We start from the raw sequence: 17,456 nt of genomic DNA, 5'->3' as shown, positions 1-17,456 counted from the left end.
GGCTTCTGTAATTGCTTTTCTGCTGGACTTGTGTGTTGGCAGGTTTATCCATACCCCTAGTCTATCTCTGTGTTTCCCTAGTGGGGTAGAGCTCTGGAGAGGTGAGGCTCCAGAACACATTGGTGAGATTGTCTCCTCAGAGAAGTCAGGATGAAATCCTGGTAGCATCTGCAACTTGGTGTCTGGAAGATGGCAGGACATAAAGTGAGACAAAATGGTTAATGAGGGGGTTAGCTGTAGCACAGTGGGTTAAGTGCACGTGGCACAAAGTGCAAGGACTAGACTAAGGATCCGGGTTCTAGCCCCCAGGATCCCCACCTGCAGGGGAGTTGCTTCACAGGTGGTGAAGCAGGTCTGCAGATGTCTATCTTTCTCTCCCCTTCTCTGTCATCCCCTCTTCTATTTCTCAGTCATATCCAACAACAACGACACCAACAACAATAAGTACAACAACTATAAAACAACAAGGGCAACAAAAGGGGGAAAAGCAAAATTAAAAAGAAATTGTTAATTAACAGGAACTAAAAAGTAGGAACAGAGCAGATGAGATCAGGAATCCCAGAGTGGAAGAAAGCTAGGAAGTCTACCCTATGCATGTTTCCAGGGGCCCACACCTATGGTTGTCCCTGTCTGAGTTTGATAGCTAGCATGAAGTTGGATAAAAACATTGTCTGAGAAAATGGTGTCAGAATAGAGTAACGGGCTGGAAAGTTGGATTAGGGCAGCAAGTAGCTCCCATTCTTGAAACTATCCTGTGTATTGAATTAACTATTTACTTCCATCCACTTGAATCAGGATATGTATATATACTTTGTAAACATATATATATATGCATGTTTACAAAGTTTCTTGCTTCTTGTGTAAATTAGTCCTTCTATTTTGGTGAACTGAGACACTTGTAATGCATTCAGCATACTTTGGGAATTCCTTTGCAATTCATTATAATGAAGCAAGAATCTTTCTACTGACCACATATCACTTGTTTGAATCTGTTGAAATTAGTTAACACATAGGTAGTCAGTAGGCACAGCAGATTTCTGGGAAATATTGTGAAATCTCACTCAGCCGTTCAAGCAATCAAAACATTTCACCTTCTTTTCTAAATTTAGTCTCTTGTTGTATAATTGAGTCCAAGGATAAAATTCAGAGCAAATCCTTGCAAAGAAGGATGGCAATAGCAGGCTCATTTTACAAAGCTCTTTCCTACAAGAATATTCAGAGTAATGCTTTTTAGAGGACGAATTTTCACTTTTTGTACTAAAAATTTCTTAAACAGTTTTTGAAACTGGCTTCATGGGAAGATGAAGAGATTGGTGATCAGACTAACTCCATACCTTAAAAATGGCTAATTTGTCTATACACATAATCTATTAACAGTAAAGTTGATTCACCCATTATTTATAGAAGAATAGTCATTGTTTCATTTAGCATTTTTGTCAGAAATAATGAAAATTTAATCCCAAGTGACCATATATTTATAGAGTCTTGAATGTTAATCTAAATTACAGTACAGATAAAACACAAACTCAAATTTCATGGGGCCATACTTGGTAAAATGGATTTTTTATGAACTAAGTTTAGAATTACTAAAATAATATTATCAAATTTGTATGCATGTATTTGCATGTGTTCATGCAGAGAACCTATCAAATATGTATCAAAATATAAACCATGACACTATTTTCCTTATTTCATTTAAATGTAGATGAAATTTTAATTTTAAATTAATTGAAGGGTTAAAATACTGTACTTACTAAAATAATTTTTATTTCATTTAGATATAACTGCTTTAATAACATACATAGTATATTTTATTTCCATTAATTTTTCTGGAAATATTTATTTATTTATTTATTTATTTTCCCTTTTGTTGCCCTTGTTTTCATTGTTGTTATAGTTATTATTGTTGTTGATGTTGTCATTGTTAGGTAGGACAGAGAGAAATGGATAGAGGAGGGGAAGACAGAAAGGAGGAGAGAAAGATAGACACCTGCAGACCTATTTCACTGCCTGTGAAGTGACTCCCCTGCAGGTGGGGAGCTGGGGGGTCGAACCCGGATCCTTAGTCTGGTCCTTATGCTTTGCATCATGTGCACTTAACCCGCTGCGCTACCACCCAACTTCCTAAATCTATTTGTTCTTTTGAATTGCTTAGATAATTCCATGAGTGGTGAAGCAATGCTGCAGGTGTCTTATCTTTCCCTCTCCAACTCTTCCTTCCCTCTTAATTCCTCTATGCCTCTCTCTCTCCATATATATATTACTGCCAGGAGTAGTGGATTGATTCATCTTATGGCACCAAGCCTTAGCAATAACCCTGGTGAAAATAAAAATATTAAATACAAATTTACTTCTAGATAGAAACAGGCTGGTGTTATAGATCAGCCTGCCAATATCCATGTCTAGGGAGAAGCAATTACAGATGCCAGCTTCCACCTTCTGCACCCCCATAATTTTGATCCATACTCCCAAAGGGGCAAATGTTAGGGGAAGATGACCACCAGAGGGCTCTGAACTCCAATCCCATCAGGACCTGGAGAGAGAAGAGGAAAAAAAAAAGAAAAAAATAAATAAATAAAAAAGGGAAGAATACTCAGAAGTACTAGATGTGACTTAGAAAGGAAGAGAAGGCAGAACAATAGCACAAAAGGGTGGGGGGCAAATATATAAAAATATAGACAGATAGTTATAGAAATAATAGTCAACATGTATCTGTGATCTCAGGAGAAGTAATGCAGTTTCCAGTGGAGGGAAAGGGGACACAGAACTCTGGTGGTAGGAAAAGTGTGGAATTATACCCCTGATATCTTAATTTAAAAAAAAAATTTATTTCCGCCAGTGTTACTGCTCTGTGCTGGCACAAGAAATCTACTGCTCCCAGTGGCCCCCTTTTCCTCCTTTTTTCTTTTCTTTTTTTCTATTTTTTATTAGATGAGACAAAGAGAAATTGTGAGAGCATAGGGAGAGGGAGAGAAAGAGAAACACCTGTAGACCTACTTCACTGCTTATAAGGCAGAGCCTCTAAACAGGGGCTCAAACCAGGGTCCTAGAGCTTGGTAATATGTGTACTTATCTGTGTGTGCCATCATCCGGCCCCCTTATCTTATAATTTTGTAAAGCAACATTAATTTATTAGTAACAAATTGAAAAATATAGAAATAAAAAGAAGTCTGAAATTTTTTTTCTTTCTACTTCCTTCTCCCATTCTAGTGTCAGAAATGTCCCTTCTGAGATGGATTTTCCTATAAATTTTAGGCTCAAAACTTCTTTCTTCCTAGTTTCTATGGAGCAGAGAGTTAAAAAAAAACTTGGTTCTAAACTATTGATAGTATTGTGTTATGCTCCATAATGTGTGATTCTCTAGAAAGCAGACCGTGAGACTCTCGTCAAGTTAAGTTGTGTGTTTGATTGGTAGTCACAGGAAACCATGAGTAAAGAGTCTCAGTTATGACAGAGGCAAGGAACACAGCCACCACAAGGAACATTAAAAATCAGGTTCATAGATTATTGTCTGGGACATAGAATTTTTCCCCCCAATCTCAAATTGGAACATTTGTCATTGACTGAAGGTTGCTCTAGGGAGTGAACTCCCAGGCATTCCTGTCCTTCCTATAGTTGACTAAGAGAATGTCTTCTGCAGAGAATTATGGGGACTACTTAATAGTTTAAGTCCATGGACATGTATTACGAATGTTTAGAGGAGGGGTCAGGACTAGGGTCCTAATACTGTCAAATAACCTGTCAAGGGCCAATATTGTTCTGATGGAAAATTTATCATCTTTCCTAATAAATTGGTGTATCCAATTTCTTTTGAATTAACTATGTTAACATTTAAGGGTTTTCTCTAGGTTTTGTGAATCAGACAAAGAAGAAAAGGGGTGTCTCTCATGGTCCCTGTTTTGAATCTTACACCTTCATGCCTTTGAGTTGTTTCTTTGACCATCTCCAGGGCATTTCTCTCCAGATGCTGTAATCATCATGTCGTTCTCCTGAGCTTTTTTGAGTCTAATAATGTGGACTTTGGATTCCTGTCCTTGCATGACAGGGTTTCCAGAATATGACAAGTTTAAAGTTCTCATGTCATTTTTCACTTAATTTCTCTCTCTCAGATAATAACTTATTTAGGGGAAGAATGTTGTCTTTGTCAACTCTTTCAGGAAATGCTGGAAAGAGGAACATTATTTTGTATTTCAACTGTAGATAAATGATTTGAGGGATTGCTGACTGATTGTACTTGAACAGAAGGTCAGTAAAAGTTACTTTTTGTCATCTGATTTGATTCATTAGTAGGCACATCTTGTTATCTTTCTCAGGAAAAACTATCTCCAAACATGGTCCCCAGTCCTTATTTTTATTTTGGGCATGCTGAGGTTTCACGTCCTCATGAGTTCACCACTCATGGCAGACTTTTTATTTAATTAATTAGTGATTTAATATTGATGTATAAGATATGTGTGTAGGTCCCTACCACTTCCACCACCAAAGTTCTGTCCCTTCAGGATGACTACCACAATTCTTTCAAGGTTGACTACATTTTTTAAAATCATTGTTTTTCTGTTCTGTGTATCCCACCTGTTACATTGCTGGTGGGAATGAAAAGTGGTGCGAACACGGGAAACAGTATGGAGAGCTCTGACATAAAAATGGAAATACCTTATGATCCAGCAATATCACTCTTGGGTGTTTATCCAGAGGACACAGAAACATTAATTTGAAGGGACATATGTACTCCCCCCCGCCCATGTTCATAGTGGCATTATTCACAATAACCAAAATAGGCAAAGCAGCTCAAGTGCCTATCAACTGAATAAAGAAGTGATGGGACATATACTCAATGGAGTACTACTTGGCAAATAAATAAAGATGATATTATGCCCTTCATTGCAAAATGGATGGACTCAAAGGTGATTATGCTTAGTGAAGTGTGGAACTGAAAACCAGTGAATGGTTTCACTCATATGTGGCAGGCTTTTTCTCTTTTTAGTTTTAAGGTAGAGACACAAAGAAGAAAGGGATAAAGAGGGAGATATAGGGACACAGAGAGAAGTAGAGACAACAGTGCACCTGTTGTGCATGGGGCTTCCATGTAATATGATACTGGGGATTCGGGTCCTTGCATGTGTATGGGAGTACCTGCTCTGTTGGGTAAACTGCCTCGGGCCCTACTAATTCTTCTTTGTTTGTTTACTTGTTCTTAAATCTCTGTCTTGCTTCTACTCCATAGTCTCAAGCTACATACCATCTTCAACAGTATTTTCAGGGCAGATTTTAAAATTGGAGGCACTGAGAAACATTTTAGACTTGCTCATCACAGAATGCATATTGGGGATTTCAAGTATCATCTAATCAGAATGGACAACTTTGACTAATTCTGTATTGGGAATTCTTTGTGATTTCTTGCTTAGTGTAATCCCATCCACATTATGACATTAGATGATTAAAATGAATTCTGCTGAAATCTGTATTGGATTGCTTAAAATAAACCTGGAGGTAAACCCAGGCAAAGAGACAAAGTGAAGTGTGTACAACAATCCTCTGTACTTTTACCTTTTTGTTCTGACAAGTATTTATTATTAATGTTTTCAGTTTTTGTTAGCGATTTAACAGTATTTTACAAAATTATAAGATTTCAGGGGTCAAATTTCACATGCATATGTGATATTGTAAGTCATTGTACCCTCTCCTAAAGTTCTGTGCCACTTTCTCCTTTACAACTCCCATAGTTTTCACAAAATCCAGGACAGTTTACCTTTTTAGCAAGTTCATTTTAATCTATTTTTTAAACAAATGATTTTTATGATCTTTATTTACTTATTGGATAGAGATAGCCAGAAATCGATAGGGAAGTGGGAGATAGAGAGGGAGGGAGACAGAGAGACACCTATAGCATCACCACTAATTTGCTTTTCCCCTGCAGGTGGAGACTGGGGACTCAAACCCTGGTCCTTGCACTTTATAACATGTGCACTCAACCAGATGCATCACCACCCAGCTCCCATTTTAGTCATCTACATTTTAGATATGAGTGAAACTATCTGGTAGTTGTCATTCACTTCATTTGTATCACTTGGAATAATCAGCTCTGGTTCCACACTTTTTGTTCCAAATGATACAATCTCATTTATTTGATTACAGAGCAGTGTTCCATTGATTATATATCTCATAACTTCTTGATACAGTTAACTATTGTTGAACAATTAAGTTGCTTTCATAGGTGCACTATTTGTACTTTAAAAATATTTAATGAGAGTGACTGTTTTTAATGAGAGAGTAATTATCTATGCAGAGCGATGGAATTCTCAAAAGACTTTTTAAGAACTTTTAGTTATTCATAAGGTAAAGTCCTTAGTGAGACACATGCATATAACCCTTAATTACATCTAGTTTTTCCTCAACCTAGACTTGACTGTAGAATCTCTTAGCTATCCCACCTGACAAGAGATCTTTTGCAGACATGGTTACCTTTGACTGGAATACTTTTTTTTTCACTAGCTACCATCGGATAACTCACCCATCATTTCTCAGCTTGAATTTAACCTCCTCAGGAGATCCCCTCCTGTCTGCACACTCTGCACTCCCTCCTTTTTCCTTCACAGCATTGACATTTTCACTTACTTTGTGATTCACCATGATGGATTTTCTTCCTTCCTTGCCCCTCTCTTCCCTTCTTTCCCTTCCTTATTTCTTTCCTTCCTCTTTTCCTTCCTTCCTTCCTTCCTTCCTTCCTTCCTTCCTTCCTTCCTTCCTTCATTTTGGTCTTTACTTAAAAAAAATATTTCTGTAGAGAGTCTTTCCCCATTCTCTCTAAACAGAAATGTCCTTCAGACACTTTTCCACTATTTTGCTTCATTATTTTCTTTTCCTAGCAATTGTCTCTGTCTGGCATTAGGTTGCTTTTTGATTGATCTATATATGCCCTTCCCATTAAAACACAACTCTGTGATGGTAGACTGTTTGCTTTGTTTGCTGTTGCTTCCCCAGGCTCCACGAGCTGACTGACAGAATCCTAAATATTTTGAGTTAGTAAAGTGGAAGTAAGCAATTCTTTGATTTCTGTTTATCAGAAAATGCCTTTATTGAGTCATTTTTTGGGGAAAGATAAATAAATGCCACTGCATACATTTTAGAGGCACAATATGATGATCTGATATACATACACAGCATAGACTAATTACCATAGGCAATCAGGATAATTGCACACCCATCATCTCCCACAGTTCTCTCCCCCACCCCTCTTTTATGTGCACTTGTTACAGTGCTTAAGATCTACCTCAATAAAATTTTCAGTATCTAATACCATATAATAATGATTATTTATTTTGTCAAAGAGAAACTGGATACTGCTCTGCCATTTTATATTGTGCTAGAGATTGAACCTTATACATGCAAGGCAAATCTTCTAAGACTGATTTACCTCTTGGGCCATACAATATCATATTATTAAGTATATTCACCATGCTGTACATTTGCCCTTTAGAGCTTACACTTCTTTTTTTTATATATTTATTTTATTTATTTATTCCCTTTTGTTGCCCTTGTTGTTTTATTGTTGTAGTTATTATTGTTGTTGTCGTTGTTGGATAGGACAGAGAGAAATGGAGAGAGGGAGGGGAAGACAGAGAGGAGGAGAGAAAGACACCTGCAGACCTGCTTCACCGCCTGTAAAGTGAGTCCTCTGCAGGTGGGGAGCCAGGGTTCGAACTCGGATCCTTATGCCGGTCCTTGTGCTTTGCGCCACCTGCGCTTAGCCCGCTGCGCTACAGCCCGACTCCCAGAGCTTACACTTCTTATAGCTAAGACTTTGTGCCCTTTGATCTCTGTTGCTCCAGATACCACTTCCCTCAGTTCTTAGCAGCCAGTATTCTAGTCAATTTCTATGAAATCATTTTTTTTCTTAAGGTTCCACATATAAAAGAGATCATTGTTTCTTTCCGTCTGACTTACTTTTACTTAGTATAATGTTCTCAGGTTCACTCAATCGGTTGCAAATGACAGGGTTTCTTGACTGAATCCACACACACACACACACACACACACACACACACACACCTTATTTTGCACTTCATGTAATTAACAACTGTGCATTGTTATTAGGCTCTAAAACACTAACATGTCTTTGGACATTCCTGACTTTTGCTTTAATGACATCCAGAGTACATTATTTTACTTTGTGACTATAAATACCTTGGTTCCAGTATTTTAGTTTTCTTCCATCTGTTTGTTTTACCTTTGTTAAAGCAGCAATGAACACTGATGGATCAAATCCTTTATGTGTAAAATATGAAATGATTTTAAATTATTGACACATTATTTTTCTGTGACCAATACATTGACCCTGAGCAAAACTGCTAAAAAGACATTAAAAGAAAAATTTCTTAAAAGCATAATTGGGGAAAAAGTAAAATTGATGGGCAGGTTGATGGTGTCATTATGAATTAAATAAACTATGGAGACAGTCTGCCTGAATTTAAATACTAATGCTTCTTGAGAGCTATAAATTATTGAACTTCTCAGTCCTTGCTTGTAATCTGGTTATCAACGGTGTCAACCTGGCAGGTCTACTCAAAGATCAGCCTGACTGGCAGATGGTGAACATTGTGAGCTCTGTCAAAGTATTGGTAACTGTTATTCTAAAATAGGAAAGGATAGTAATTATTTAAAAATACAAATTATATTGGGTCTAAGAATCAGATGTACTTCTTTATAGTCCCAGTAGGGTAGAACTTCTTATATTGTATTTATTAATAGCTGTTTTGCCCTCCTTATTTCTAAATTTGTTTCTTGGGTTACTGCTTTGGTTACTAGGTTTTTTTGTTTTTTTTTTTTTTTTTTTTTTGTCAGTCAGGCCCAATCATTCAGCAATATGAAAGGGAAGTTCTCATAGTGTGTTTTGATGGGGACCATGTCGGAACAGAACTTTCTTTTTTATATGTATATATACTTTATTGGAGGGAGGGGGTTAATGGCTTACAGTACAATTGTTGATACATAGGTACAGTCTCTCATCTCCCCATGATAGGTGTCTGTGAGACACTCACTCTTCCAGTCTAGTCTCCCACCCCCCACCATACACCAGGACCCAATTACATTCTCCTACCTCTCTCCCTTTTTCACCAGAGTATTTTGCTTTGGTAAAATATACCACATATAGTCTTAAGTTTCACTGTATGCTTTCCCTTACTATCTTTGTTTCTTTAAGGAAACAACTTTCTATAGTGGTATTCTGGTGGGATGGGTGGGTGCTTTCACCTGTAATGACTTTGACTCTGGCTTCTTTGTGGTCTAGCAGGATAAGATTATCTGAATAGTGTCACATTTCTTAGCCTCCAGTCCTCCAAAACTCTATAAAAACATTCATTCACCCCCCCGACAGGATTGTCATATTATTACTCCTCCCCTTTTTTAAAAAAAATATTTATTTATAAAATGGAAACACTTTTTAAAAAATATTTATTTCATTTATTTATTCCCTTTTGTTGCCCTTGTTGTTTTATTGTTGTAGTTATTATTGTTGTTGTCGTTGTTGGATAGGACAGAGAGAAATGGAGAGAGGAGGGGAAGACAGAGAGGAGGAGAGAAAGATAGACACCTGCAAACCTGCTTCACCGCCTGTGAAGCGACTCCCCTGCAGGTGGGGAGCCGGGGTTCGAACCGGGATCCTTCTGCCGGTCCTTGTGCTTTGCGCCACTGACAAGACCATAGGATAAGAGGGGGATAGTTCCCACCACCAGAGCTCTGTATCCCCTCCCCTCCCCTGATGGCATTCCTATTCTTTAACCCTTTGAGAGTATGAACCCAGGGTCATTATAGGGTGCAGAAGGTGGAAGGTCTGGCTTCTGTAATTGCTTCCCCGCTGAACATGGGCATTGACAGGTCAATCCATACTCTCAGCCTCTCTCTCTCTCTCCCCGGTGGGGCAGGGCTCTGAGGAAGCAGAGCTCCAGGACACATATATTACTTTATCTGCTTAGAATAGGTGGCGGGATTTTGAGTGAACTGAGGATATAATTACACAGATTGAACTCTAACTATACCTGGTTGAATGAACATGTTGTTACAATGAGTAAGGATCTGGGTTCGAGTTCCTGGTCCCCACCTGTAAGATAAAAGCTTTGCGAGTGATGAGGCAGTGCTGCAGATGCCTCTCTTTCTCTCTCCCTCTCTATTACCCCCTTCCCTCTCAATTTGTGGCTGTTTCTAGATAAATAAATAAATATAATAATAATTTAAAAATTTAAAAAAGCTTCAGTGGAATAAGTCACATAGCCTCATGAATTTAAGTATAAGCCATTAACTAGAAACTACTGGAGAACATGCTTTAAAGATGTCCATTTCCCACTCCATAATGCCTAAACATGATGTTGCTTACTACAGAGTTTTTTTTTTACTTATCAAACATTCATAGAATTTACTAACCAGCAGGCATTGCTGTAAGTACTCTATAAATGTTACATCATTTATTCTCCTGACTCCTTGAATGTAGATGAACTGTTTTTTTTTTATTTTTATTTTTAAATTTTTTTATTTAAGAAAGGATTAGTGAACAAAAGCATAAGGTAGGAGGGGTACAACTCCACACAATTCCCACCACCTAATCCCCATAACCCACCCCCTCCCATGGTAGCTTTCCCATTCTCTATCCCTCTGGGAGCATGGACCCAGGGTCATTGAGGGTTGCAGAAGGTAGAAGGTCTGGCTTCTGTAATTGCTTCCCCGCTGAACATGGGCATTGACTGGTCGGTCCATACCCCCAGTCTGCCTCTCTCTTTCCCTAGTAGGGTGTGTCTCTGGGGAAGCTGAGCTCCAGGACACATTGGTGGGGTCTTCAATCCAGGGAAGCCTAGCCAGCATCCTGGTGGCATCTGGAACCTGGTGATTGAAAAGAGAGTTAACATATGAAGCCAAACAATTTGTTGAGCAATCATGGATCCCAAGCTTGGAATAGTGGAGAGGAAGTGTTAGGGAGGTACTCACTGCAAACTCTAGTGAAATCCTGCTTTCAGGTATATATTTTGCAGTAGTTTATGGATACGTGTGCACATAAGCTCTCTCTCACAGAAACTGGTGTATATCTAGGTTATGGGACTTTGTTAGAAAGTGAACTACCTGAGATGAAATTAGAGTGTACTTTTAAAGGAAAGGTCTCACCCGAGTAATGAAGCTGAAGGGTTGTCATTCCACACGTGAAGTCTCTGGATACAGTCTGAGGTGAAGCATGTTGAGATGGCAATCGTTGCTTTGGTTAGGTTGTGATCGGCGGATGCAATATTATTTGGTTTGGATTGGGAGAGGCATACGGGAAAGTGGGCCCTATCCAAGGGTTCCAGGACTGGGGGAAGTAGGGGCTCTATATGAAGCTGTGAGGTTCCTGCTGTCTTAGGGTTCAAAAAGACAATCAATAGTTAATATTATTATCACATTATTTGTTAATTGGGTTAACTTTGAAAAGTCCCTTTGTTATGGTTTGCTGTACAGTACCCAGTATCTTGTAGATAGCTGTGCTATTGGAAGCTTCTAATCTACTTGGTCTAGGCTTTTGAGAGAGTCCGCATATCAAATACGTAGCCTATATATTAAAAAGATTCAGTTTGTCTTTTGAGAAACTTTGAGACATACAATTGATTTCCCCCTCTCATATTAATTAACTACTGATTTATATGTCTACATTTTGCTAGGAATGTACATAAACACCATTCCCACCACCAAAGGACTGTGACCTATCCCTCCCGCCCACTCCCACCCCCCACTGGCCCAGGAAGCTACATGTCTACCCCTCACCACTGGGTTTTTACTTTGGTGCCCTACTTACAATTTGATCAGGTCCTGCTTTTAGTTTCCCTTTCAGATCTTCTAAGTCAGCTTCTGTTGATGAGTGGGATCATCCCATACTCATCTTTATCTTTCTGACTTAGTTCACTTAACATAATTCCTTCTAGCTCTGTCCAAGATGGGTCAGAGAAGGTGGGTTCATTGTTCTTGATAGCTGCATAGTATTCCATTGTGTATATATACCACAGCTTTCTCAGCCACTCATCTGTTGTTGGGCACCTGGGTTGCTTCCAGGTTTTAGCTATTATGAATTGTGCTGCTATGAACATAGGAGTACACACCTCTTTTTGGTTGGGTGTTATGGAGTCCTTGGGGTATAACCCCAGGAGAGGAATTATTGGGTCATATGGAAGGTCCATGTCTAGCCTTCTGAGAGTTTTCCAGACTGCTCCCCACAGAGGCTGTACCAGTTTACATTCCCACCAGCAATGTAAAAGGGTTCCTCTGTCCCCACATCCTCTCCAGCATTTGTTGCTGCTATCCTTTTTGATGTATGCCATTCTTAACAGGAGTGAGGTGGTATCTTAGTGTTGTCTTAATTTGCATTTCTCTGACAATCAGTGACCTAGAGCAGTTTTTCATATGTTTGTTAGCCTTTTGGATCTCCTCTGTGGTGAATGTTTTGTTCATTTCCTCTGCCCATTTTTGGATGGGGTCATTTGCTTTTTTGCGGCTAAGTTTGCTGAGCTCTTTATATATTTTGGTGATTAGTTTCTTGTCTGATGTCTGGCATGTGAAGATCTTCTCCCATTCTGTGAGGGGTCTCTCTGTTTGTTTAATAGTTTCTTTGGATGTGCAGAAGCTTTTCAATTTGATGTAGTCCCATTGGTTTGTTTCTGCTTTGGTCTTCCTTGCAATTGGGTTTGATTCATCAAAGATGTCCTTGAGGTGTATGTGGGAAAGTGTTTTACCAATGTTTTCCTCTAAGTATTTGATTGTTTCTGGTCTGACATCTAGGTCTTTGATCCATTTGGAGTTGATTTTTGTTTCTGGTGAGATAAAGTGGTTCAATTTCATTCTTCTGCATGTTTCAACCCAGTTTTCCCAGCACCATTTATTGAAGAGAGCCTCCTTTTTCCATTTAATACTTTGGGCCCCCTTATCAAAGATTAGATGCCCATAGGTGTTGAGATTTACTTCTGGGCTTTGAATTCTGTTCCACTGGTCTGTGTGCCTATTTTTGTTCCAGTACCATGCTGTTTATAATATAGATGAACTGTTTTATGTAGACTCCTGATTCAAGTAACCTTGTTCAACATTACACAGCTAGGAAATAGAAGATCTTTTGAGATAAGCTGACTCCAAGAGTGTGTGTTTTTAGCCATTCTGCTCTTCTGTCAACTGAATAATAAATCATTGGTGAACTAATCATAGGTGTCAAGTACAAGAAATATTGTTTGATGTCTACCTAAGGGACACTGATTTGTTCTTTTTTTTTTTAAGGAAAACTTTAAAAAAATAATTATTATTTATCTTAGAGAGAGAAAGAGAGAAATAGATACAGAGAGAAAGACTAGAGCACTGCTCAGCTCTGGTTTATGGTGGTACTAGGGACTGAACCTGGGACTTCAGAGCCTCAGGCACAAGAGCCTTTTGCATAACCATTATGTTGTCTCCCCAGCCCCTGATTTGTTCTTTAGAATGTATCTACTCTAGGTAGCCTTCAGCATTCATTTATTTTACATTTGTTCAACCAAAAATTATCATGTTGATTTTTTTCTAATTCTCAGTTGTTTTCTGTCATTCAACAATGAAACCAATCTAGATAGATTTTAAGTAGTGATCACAGTCTTTTTATGCTGAGAGACGCCACAGAGAGATAACTTGCCCAAAAGGGCTACTGCTTTGCCATATATATGACGCAGACTCAAGCCTGACCGTCATAGCACTGGGGGCAGCTTCACTGCTGTGGTGTCTCTCCCTTTGTCTTTCTGTCTTTTTTTTTTTTTCTGTCTTTTTTTCTATCTATAAAGATCAGCCTGGAGTGATGAAACCCTGGAAACCACACACACACACACACACACACACACACACATACCCCAAAGTATAATAATAATGTTGGGAAGACACTCATTGAAACTAAAATGAAAAGTTATTGAGTTTCTAGAATAGAAAAAAAATTCCAGAGGAAGAACGTTGAGAGTCTTATAAAATTTTTATTTCATAGTGATTTTTCTATCTACAGACAACAAGATGTACAGATGGGGAAAAAAAGCACCTTATATAGTTAGGATATAGTTAGTTTTCATTTTGTGCCTCTGACAATGCTGACACTTGACTTAGCCAATATTTAAAGTCTGAATGTTGATGCACAGTACTATTTACATTATGAATTTTCCAGAGTCTGATTTGTTCTGAATTTACTAGCTACAGAAAAGCAGCAAAGGGAGTTCTTTGGTGATTGATTTTGTCAGTGGAAGCCCTAGCTTTTTATCAACTGTTACTTCCAAAACCACCCTATCTCAAGTTTTTACATCTTCTTTTCTTTATTTATTAAAATAGTCTTTATTTTTTAAAAGTAACTGTGGGTCTGTGAACAGTTGATTTAATTCTTTGTATTTATTTACTTGTCTAGATTTTTCATTTCAAACATTTGGTATCCAGGTCACTCTGTAGAATATTACATATTTCTTATTGGAAGGACATATGAGAGGGAATATAAAACTGTCAGATGTTTTACTTTAAAATGTTGCTCTGAGGTGGGGGTGGTTTATAAAAATATCCTCATATATGCAATTTGATAGAACACAGTTGGACACAATTTACTAAATATTGAAAATATTAGAAAAATCACTGGACAGTGGAAAGATGCACATTTTAATTATCTCACAGCATATAACAAAACATCCTCTCTGGTGCCCCTGGACACAAATTTTGTGAACATATTTGGCTGTTATCAGCTTGGAAGAATCAAAGTGGCCTCACATGTGGCACTATGAGGTGATGACTCAGGCCAGAAATATTTGGATTTTCTCCAATGAACCTTTTGTTGACATGACTTTTTTGGGGCAGCATTGGAAGAGTGTAGCAATAGAAACAGCATAATCACAATCTCACCCAGCAACTCAGTGCCTCCCTAACTCCCTGGTGCTCTGAGCTACCACTGCCACTCATATTTTAGTTATAGTCCAAAGGGCCTGTAGCTATACTAGTTTTTTTTTTTTTTTTTTTTTTTTTGGCTGAGCCTGCACTCTGATATGCAGGTGGATCCAAGTTATTGTCTGGGAAGGTGATGTCATGGCTGGGAAAAGAACCAGAAAGCTGGATCAGGGAAGAGAGTAGCCCCCTAATATGGGGAAGGAGTATAAATATTGTTGAATGTAAACCCGCATTGATTTGATGTGATCTGGCACCCATAATTAGCTTAGGAGCTGTGTGACCTCTGCATGCCTCTATCTGAGCTCACCTTCTGTGGTCATAAGTAGGAACATTCCAAGCTGCCCCAGTATCGACCCATCTTCCTCAGGTGTAGCATAGAGTATGTTGTCTATCCTCCCTTCGGAGGATGGAACATTCTCTACCATTGTTGATCCAAGTTGAGGGCAAGGTCCTATGGGGGCCCACAAAGGGGTCTATTTTGTTGTTCCTGATAGAAATGACCGGTAACAATGGAGAGAGGGATTTATTCGAGTTCTAGGCCCATCATGTCTGTTTGGGAATCTCAGGACTCCCTGATTAGGGCATCTGGGAATTTCTAATACACTGCATAAAGATGATCGAATGCTTTCTTGGAAGTTGCTTGATTTTTTTTTAATCTGTCTTATTAAGGAGCCAGTTTACAAGTTTTTATGTGACTTTATATTTAGAGAAGGACGTTTGTATAATTATATACCGCAGTTGAGAAGCTATGTTATCCTTCATTGTGAAATTCCCATAATCACTTTGTTTAGCTATGTACTTAAATTTTAAAAGCTGGTGATGTTTAGTTTGAATATAAATATAAAAATCTGTGATTTCAGTCTATATACCAGACTTTTTTTTTCTCATTAGAGACAAGTAAATGGCAATGGATATACAATGAGAAATTCCAAGGCTGTTGGATTTGAATTTAATTGGTGTTGGTGACTCTAAGTAGGCAGAACCTGATAGTCAGTTGATGGCTGGAGTGTAATCACTGCCTAAATGTAATCCATTTGTTTAACTGCCCTGACTCCTCACTGTACTTATAGTTAATTGGTTCCCAATTCTGTCCTCTTAATAGAGAATATTGGTGAATAGGATTAGAGAAACCTGAAGAATAGTATTTAATTTATGTCTTTTATTGCAGCTCAGCCCTAACCAGTGCTTACCTGATTTATTTTTTACTACCTTCATAACAAGTTAAAGGAAAAAGTGGGATCCAAGGAAGGAAGATGATTTATAAATTCTTTTTTGTTTTGTTTTGCTTGGGGGATGACATTTTCTACCACTGGAAAGCTAAAAACCTAAGCATTTTTTTTTTTGTCTAGTTGGGAGTTTTCTCTCAGGACTTGAAATACTTTTTGGATTTTAGAGTCTATGTAAAGCAGCTGAAGACTCTCTGCCATTTAATATCTCTTTTCATATAGCTAAATATTCTTTTTAACTTTTTTCTTATAAATCACTTCCTAATTTTTCAATTATTCTGACCCTTTTTAATTTAGATTTATAGTCAACAAAGAAACTGTGCATGCAAAACTTTCCACTGTTTTAAGAAAGTCATAGGATTTATCTGTTGAGAGATACAAGTTTTTTTTTTTGCCTCCAGGGTTATTGCTGGGGCTCAGTGCCTGCACCATGAATCTACTGCTCCTGGAGGCCATTCCCCCCCCCTTTCGTTTCCCTTGTTGTTGTAGCCTTGTTGTGGTTATTATTGTTGTTGTTGATGTTGATGTCCTTCATTGTTGGATAGGACAGAGAGAAATAGAGAGAGGAGGGGAAGACAGAGAGGGGGAGAGAAAGACACCTGCAGACTTGCTTCACTGCCTGTGAAGCGACTCCCCTGCAGCTGGGGAGCTGGGGGGGCTCAAACCGGGATCCTTACGTGGGTCCTTGCGCTTTGCGCCACATGCGTTTAACCCACTGTGCTCCTGCCCCACCCCTGAGCTACGAGTTCTTACAGAAGCCAGACCTTCCTCCTTCTGCTCCCCACAAAGAATTTTTGTCCATACTCCCAGAAGGATAAAGAATAGGAAGCTTCCAGTGGGGATTTGGAGGCTAATTATGTTGGTTATCTAAATAGCAGCAATTGGCATTAAATTTTGTATTTTTGAGTTAAATCATGTATGCAACATATTAAGTAGAAAGTATATTTCTGATATATATTATAATCCTGTTTAAAATACCTAAAAACATTGAGAAATCTAGGAGATATAATGACTTAAATATAAGTTAGAAAGTAAAGATGACAGAGATAAACAGATAAGACCCCCCCCATACCAACTAAAACTAAAAGTATGCTAGTTAATTTTTTCTTACTGTTTTCTTATGAAAGCAGTATATTTTCATTGTAAAAAAAACAATAAATAAATTACCATAGTACCACTGCATTAGTTTTGTTTTTCTGAGTACCAAGGATGGAACCCAGGACTTTATACATCATTGAAAATACACTTTATTTTTCTTATTGGATAATCTCAGTGTTTAAAATAATATCAATTTATTTCCTT

General features: G+C 38.1%; 1 protein-coding gene across 7 annotated transcripts in view; it reads left to right on the top strand.

Annotated features, from left to right (window-relative positions):
* The window catches only part of NEK10 (NIMA related kinase 10), a 189,548-nt gene that overhangs the window by 48,851 nt on the left and 123,241 nt on the right, over positions 1-17,456 (top strand). The gene's annotated exons all lie outside the window — the stretch shown is intronic.

This window comes from Erinaceus europaeus, chromosome 21 (assembly GCF_950295315.1).
Source record: "Erinaceus europaeus chromosome 21, mEriEur2.1, whole genome shotgun sequence".
Classification (NCBI taxonomy): domain Eukaryota; kingdom Metazoa; phylum Chordata; class Mammalia; order Eulipotyphla; family Erinaceidae; genus Erinaceus; species Erinaceus europaeus.
This window is presented reverse-complemented; position numbering and strand designations above follow the sequence as displayed.